This window comes from Mirounga leonina, unplaced genomic scaffold (assembly GCF_011800145.1).
Source record: "Mirounga leonina isolate KUSES-001 unplaced genomic scaffold, KU_Mleo_1.0 Mir_493, whole genome shotgun sequence".
In the NCBI taxonomy this organism is placed as follows: domain Eukaryota; kingdom Metazoa; phylum Chordata; class Mammalia; order Carnivora; family Phocidae; genus Mirounga; species Mirounga leonina.
This window is the reverse complement of record NW_023270780.1, coordinates 1,420,601-1,427,862: the sequence shown is the minus strand read 5'-3', so window position 1 is coordinate 1,427,862 and position 7,262 is coordinate 1,420,601. Positions and strand designations below refer to the sequence as shown.

At 40.9% G+C, this 7,262-nt stretch overlaps 1 non-coding gene across 1 annotated transcript; it reads left to right on the top strand.

Annotated features, from left to right (window-relative positions):
• The first annotated feature begins 6,513 nt into the window (after nt 1–6,513).
• On the top strand, nt 6,514–6,584 carry TRNAG-CCC. Its single transcript has one exon. It is a non-coding gene; the product is annotated as a tRNA-Gly (tRNA).
• The last annotated feature ends 678 nt before the right edge of the window (nt 6,585–7,262 follow it).

Below are 7,262 nucleotides of genomic sequence, written 5' to 3'. Positions count from 1 at the left end.
ACTCAGAAATCTTTTCTGAGGCAATTAGCAGCTTTATCATGTGGAAAGGAAGTCAAAGCCAGATGCCCTCTGGGGAAAATTAATTCTTTGCAGTAGAAGTGTGCTGAGAGTCTAAAGATAAGGCATTTACATTTCCTAGCAGCTTAGCATTCGGTAGGGGGAGTAAATGTATAATCTTTTCACACCTTGATCACAATCTTTTCAAAATCTTTCCAACTTTTCAAAGGGTAAGCATAGGCGTCTTGTAGTCGAAAGGGACAAAAGGAGACATTTCTTTTTACAACTATAATCTGGGCTGGTTAGTGTAAATAATGGATTGGTCTCCAGCATTGGTTGCTGCAGATTGTGGCTCAGAATTCTATTTTTATATATGGTCTGGCCATTGTTCCATTTGCATATTCAATCCCTCATCTAGAATCCACTACAATCACACCTTTATTCTCATCAACCTCCTGAAACTGCTCTTGTCAAGGCTGCCAAAATCTTTTTGCTAAACCCAGTGGTCAGTTCTTAACCCTCGTTTAGTCTAATCTGGCAACATTTTACAGTTGATCCTTTCCTCTTCCTGGAAACATTTTCTTCCCTTGGTGGGGGAAAAAATAAATTTTGAAATGAAATAAAAATAGCTAAAATTAAGAACTCAATGAAAGAGTTTAACAGGAGAGAAGTCACAGCTGAAAAGAAAACAGTAAAGCAGAATATGGGGAAGAAGAAAAAAATTCAAAATGTAGGACAAGGAGAAAAAATGTAATATTAAACACACAGAAAAATAGCAAATGGGATCAGAAGGTGTATCTTATATTTTGGTTAGAGTCTTGGAAGTAGAAGAGAGAGAGAAAACAAGGCAAAGGCAATATTTGGAGAAGTAATATTTGAGAGTTTTCCAGGCAATATGAAAGATACAAATCAACAGATTCCAGAAAGCCAACCAATCCCATACAAGGTAAATAAAGGGACATCATTGGTAGAGAAAACAGTAAAACTGCAGAAAATAAAAAACAAAGACAAAAACTGTAAAAAAAAAAAAAAAACCCAGAGAAAAAAGAGAGATTACATTCCAATCAGCAGCAGTCAGACCATTGACTAACTTCTGAAAAACAAAAATCAAATGCAAATATTTTCAATGTTCTGAAAGTAACTGCCTCCTAGACTTACATACTTAATAAAAAGTCTTCAATAATTAAAGTAAAATAAAGGCACTTTCAGAGGAAAAAAAGCTGAAACAGTTCTTCCCAAGCAGACTAACACAAAAGAAATTTCTAAATGATGTTTCTCAGGCAGAAGAAAAATGATTCCATATGGAAAGACGGTCACGGAAAGATATAAAGAGAAAGGTAGCCATAAATACATGGATAAATCTAACATTGATCATATAAAAGTGTATAAATTATCTTCTGGGGCTTAATACTCAGAACTATAACAAATAATAACTGCATATATGTAGATGACACAAAATGGAATACAAGTATTCCAAGGTCTCTATAGTGTCCAGGATGAGGGTAAATGTAATAAGTATTACTATGCTAGATAAATCAAGGGTTAAAATTAACTGAAAAAGAAAAATAATTAAAGATTAAGACTAATTTTTAATTAATCACTGAAAGAATAGAAGCAAAGTGAAATACAATGAAAAACATAGAAGGAAAAATGGAAGTAAAGTACATAAAGCAATAAAAAAAAGTTATAATAGTTTAAAAGATAACTAATCCGAAAAGAGAAAGAAGTAAAAACACAGATCAAGGAGGACAAATAGAAAAAATACAGATAGTAAATTTAAAATTAATTATATCAACAATTATATTAAAGTTAAGTAGACCTGGGGCGCCTGGGTGGCTCAGTTGTTAAGCATCTGCCTTCGGCTCAAGTCATGACCCCAGAGTCCTGGGATCGAGCCCCGCATCGAGCCCCGCATCGGGCTCCTGCTCGGCGGGAAGCCTGCTTCTCCCTCTCCCACTCCCCCTGCTTGTGTTCCCTCTCTCGCTGTCTCTCTCTCTCTCTCAAATAAATAAATAAAGTCTTTAAAAAAAAAAAAGTTAAGTAGACCTAATTATTCTGTAAAAAATAAATATTGCTAGACTGGATTTTAAAATTAACTATATGCTGTATTCAAGGGACATACCAAACCATAAAGTGATAGAAAAGGTTGAAAACAAAAGAAGAGAAAAGGAGCATTACTGAAAACGTTAACCAAAAGATAGCTACATTAATAGACTTTAAGGCAAAAAGCATGACTTCAGTATATGTCTCTACTGGAATATAAATTTCCATTTTTAATTGTCTTTTATGCTAGTTGGTTATCATGGGTAATGATATATAAATTAATCTCCAAGAGCCATTTTGTTAGACAAAGAGCTTTGATATTTTTTTCTTTACCCTCCAACTATAATAAACTAATAAATCCTTAAAATACCTTATTTTTCAATTTATGTGTGATTACTGTCATATTATAATTTAGGATGATTCCCTGGCCACAGCCTGCATTGAAGTCAGAACTTCTTCCCTAGATGAATCCTAGGTTATTAACTGCCTGGTGTCAAGGGAGACTGCAAGAGAGAACCCAGGATGACTCTGCCCCTGGCATGGGGATGGATAGGCGGTGGTGCCAAATCCCTTGCCTGCCTTACCCAGCTTTCTGCTGCATTTTTGTCTCTGTCTCCCACAGTGTATCAAATGCTCATCAATGTGGCTCTTCTCATGCCAACTGCTTTCCTTATCACAGGGCCAACAGTGGGAAGTGCTTCGTCCAAACAGTCTTCCACCACCCCCACTGAACTTCCAACATTGTCCCCCAACCCTCACCCCCTTAATTTTGTCTCTTCAGAACACCAAAACTGGTGATGGCCATTTCTCTGTCCTACTCATTTGGGTATCCCCTAAATTACTGTGTTTCCTAAGTGTGTAGCAAAGAAGCAGAGGTTATATACTCTCCTGCATTTTCAGTCTTCTGGAGTTGGCATTTGGGACAGAGTAGAGATAAGGTGGACACGCTTCTGCTTTGGCAGTTATCACATTATCCACATTATCACTTGATGTAGTCTCATTTTTGAAGAGTGGCCATGTGATCAGTCAATCAGTTAGGGAGTTCAGCTGTTAATTGAGTGGTCGGCAGTTAAAGTTGATCGGCTTTTGTTGGCTTTAGAACTTCCTAGCACTTCTCCCACACTTCAGTTTCTCTCTCATTCTGAACAGTTTTTATTCTGCATTTCCTATGCCCACCTAAGTCAGAAAGTCTGAATGCTCCTCTATTTGTAAAGTACCTGTACCTGTCTGATAGGCCTTTTCTGATAGAAAAGGTAAATAATTAGCATTCAAAAGGAACAACGGACTTCTCAGATACTAGGTTCCTGAAGTTAACATCGTGTATTATTTTGACCATCCGTGATATAATGACCTGTACAGTGACCTATAGAGAGAAATTTCTCTATTGGCCAAATTTCTCAACTTTCTGGTCCAATGTAATATATAGGAGCTTCAAGAAAAGTTAATGGAATTGCCACCTAAAGGAGAGGATGAGACATTCTTTATGTTCCTCAAATCTCCTTCTAGGGATATATTTACATGTATCATGACAACAGAAAATCAGAAGAATATAGACATGACAAGGAAGGGAAATCTTCTTTTTCCAAAAATAATTCCCAAAGAGAGAAACACACACTGAAGTTATTCTTCATATTCTAGGACACTTATCTGCCAGTAGGTGATGTCATGATATCAGAAGTTATGCACACGAGTGTGGCAAGAATATTAGTTCCAAATGTTACATGTCCCCAGCAACATATCAGAATTTAGTCTGCACCCCAGAGGAACAGTTGTACACCTCATTCCAAGCACTAATCCTTCCATGATCACAGCCCTGTCCCAGTCCCAAGGCTGCAAGTCACGGTGTAGACACACTCTTTAATCATTTTTCTTTTCCAAATACTGCCCATTTTATTCTTTCTCTCCCTCTCCTCAACTGACTGCAGTGTTGCCCCTGCCTGCTGGATCTTTGCATAGACCAGACTTGCCCTTGTAATAAAGACTCAAGAAGAGGTAGTAAATGTGGTGGAGAAAAAAGAAGAAAAACAGTTACATGTATGGGCCTGCAACCAAACCTGGGACAGTCAGGGAGGTGAGATGCTTGCTATTGAAGCACCAGTATTCTTAGGTGAAGGTGTCCTTCAGCTTGTAACATATCCAAATACTTCAAGAGGTTGCTTCTCTCACAACCCACAGCAGGCCCTAAGACTTCATCTACTGGGCTTCACAGGAACAGAGCTACCTGTCCATACATGGACTCAATGACCGCACAGATCCCAGCTACACTAAGCAACCCACTCTGGAGCCTGATCTGGGATGGAAGAGAACCTCAGGTGGGACCTGCTCCTTCTAAAGGGTACAAATTCTCAGCTGAAGAATCCAAAATTGTCGCTGTATGGAGACCTCTGTGCTCCTAGGACACCTCTGAAGCTTGACTACAAAGAATTCCTATAAGACCAAATTTCAGAATGTTTTCTCCAGGGAACTTCCTACAGGGGCCTTTTGGTGGCCTTTATCCCAGCTGTCAAGAAACTGACTTGGTGAAATTGAAAAGTTAGAAAGTCAGGTTTACCAACACAGTGACTCATTTTGTTCTTGCTTCCTTATTATCAATACCTGTCAGAGACTTGTGCTTCTCCAATATGTACATGTGTTTCAAAGCCAGCACAAGTCCCCAACGCACTAGCTCCAGGGGTTATCCACTGCACTTCTTTCCAACACTTCCTATGGTCTCTGGGCCTCCAATGACCAAGGAAGAGAGGATTGCTGTTGGTTGGCTGCTGTGGTGGTTGATGTGGATTTAGGCTATAGGTATGTCCAGCTTTACACCGTGGAATGATCAGTCAGAATGCAATGTGGCAAATGGATTGAAGTAGACTAGACTGACTGTAAGAGAACCAGCTTTTTATCTACTTATATTGTTATTTATTTATATATTATTTATTTACTTATATTAATGGAGGTAAGAGGTGATAGACGGAAGAGTTTAGTAATGAAGTGGCAGTGAGTCTGTAGAAAGTCCAGTAAATTTAACCACTATTTATTAATTATACTGGAAACAAGTTTCTGTGTTGGGAGGATGAGAAAATTTATCCAAAAAGAATAGCAAGATCTGGTTTGGGCAACAGGATGCTCGGTGGTGAGGTTAAGTGTACTAGGCAGGGCTAGGAACAGATTTGGGTATTGTTTTAGTGATCATCTGAAACCAAGACAGTGCACTACCACTTTTTGGGAGAGGCTGTGCCCGGGTCTGATCTGAGAGTGTTGCGGTACGGTGGGCGGTGGTGTGTGAGGCGGACAGGGAACTCACTGGTACGTCGAGTTTTAGCACGTGTGACTCTGAGACGTGGGTGAGGCATTGACTTGTGAATTTGGAATTGTGAGTTGGAAGTGCAGGTTTGTAGTTTCAAAAGAGATATGGGAATAAATGTACATCTGGTTGAGGTAGGTGTAATTGAAAGCGTGGTGGCCAGAGCTGGTGTGTGTCTTGGGTGTTGCGAAGAGGGCAGACCGAGCCAAAACTCTTCAAGGTTGAGATGATGGTGGTATTCCTTATTGAGCTCAAGTTTGACTCAGCCTCCACTTAGCTTGCTTTCAAGAGAGGCATCATTCCATCTCTGTGGCTCTTGTCCTTCAAAAAGTCATAATGACTCCTAGTCCCAACATGTGGGTGAGCTCTCCAGGTTCCCTTCTTCAGTTTAATTTCCCCAGGGAAAACTGAAGACAGAAATCCTCCATTATTTGAACTTCAACAAAAGACCTCTATGTTAATATTTCAACGTTAAAGTATTTCTTTAAAATAGTCTACTCATCATACAGCTAGTAAATCAAAGCCTATTCATTTGGGAAATTGGATTCTCCCAAACACTGATTCCCAAACTTAATCTTTTCATATCATATATCCATTCAAATGTTTTATACACCTTAAAAAAAACAGACACATTATAATGATTACAAGATTGATCATTACTCTTTTACCAAAAAAATAAAATAGAAAAATTTTTAAAGTTACAAAGAACTAACTCCATGGACCAGAATTTATTTCTTCATTCTATTGAACTTGATTCTGTTCTTTCCCCTCTTTTCCATCTGATACTAATTCTGGTTCCAATTCTTATTTCTTCCCTGGATTAGAATTTTACTCACCTAACCTACAAGTTAGGTTACCTTCCCAGAACCACTAAGACAACAGTTTGAGGTTGACAATTGAAGATTTAGGAACAGAAACAAGGAACCTAGATGAATTTCTTATGTTTTTCTATTGGAGTCTGTTACGCAGTTGGAAAGAGCCCTTTTAAGAGTTAAGAGTTTGATCAGACAAATCAGGTATTTTGATATTTATAGTTTTGCCTAGTGTAAGTTTCCTATAAAAACCTTTGGTTTGGGTGCCTTTATTAGGTATTAGCCAGCACTCTAAAAAGCCTGTTTTGAACTATTGTCAAACCTTTTTGGATACTTCGCCTAGATCCCACCTGTAGGAGGTCAGCGAAGCAGGCATTGGTGGTTCAATGGTAGAATTCTCGCCTCCCACGCGGGAGACCCGGGTTCGATTCCCGGCCAATGCATCCGGTCTTCTGCTTTCATTTTTCTGGGGTTTTCATATTTTTATCCCACAAAAGTAACTGCATAGGCAAATAGCATGGTTTAGGAGTTTTGGTTGCTACTCCTGCAGTGCTTGCATTCAACAACCACTGTCTTTGAAAGGGGGAGTGTCTCCGCGGGCTTTGCGGTTTAGACTATTTGGACCTAAGACCCCAGTTACTTTCAGCCTTTCCCCTGGAGGACCCACGGGACCCAAAGAGCCACCAGGTCACGGAGGCCCGTGCTGGACCTTGGGTCGGCCGCGGGGCCGCGTCTCACCACGGAGCCCGGCAGACACCCCGGTGGCCGGGGCGGCCTCGGCGGCCCAAGGAAGGCGGAGGCTGGTGGAGAGGGACCCGCGTGGACGCGAGGGGAGCTGGGGCCAGAGACCCCTCGCTCGCGCCGCCGCACCGCACTCCAGCAACCGAGTCGGTCCGCGGGGTCCGCCGCCGCGGCCTGCGCTCCTCCCGCCGGCGCCTCGCGGTTCCGCCTCAACGGGCACCTCTCGCGGGGGCCGCGCGATGCGCCTCAGCAGGTGTTAGCCCCGAGAGTGTATTTGTAAAAAGGGAAAGGGAGCTAAGGACTCTGGGAACCGTTGGCCGGGGTTTGTGTTCTAGCTCTTGGAAGCTCCTTGGAAAGGATTCCGATTTGAGGGTAGTAGG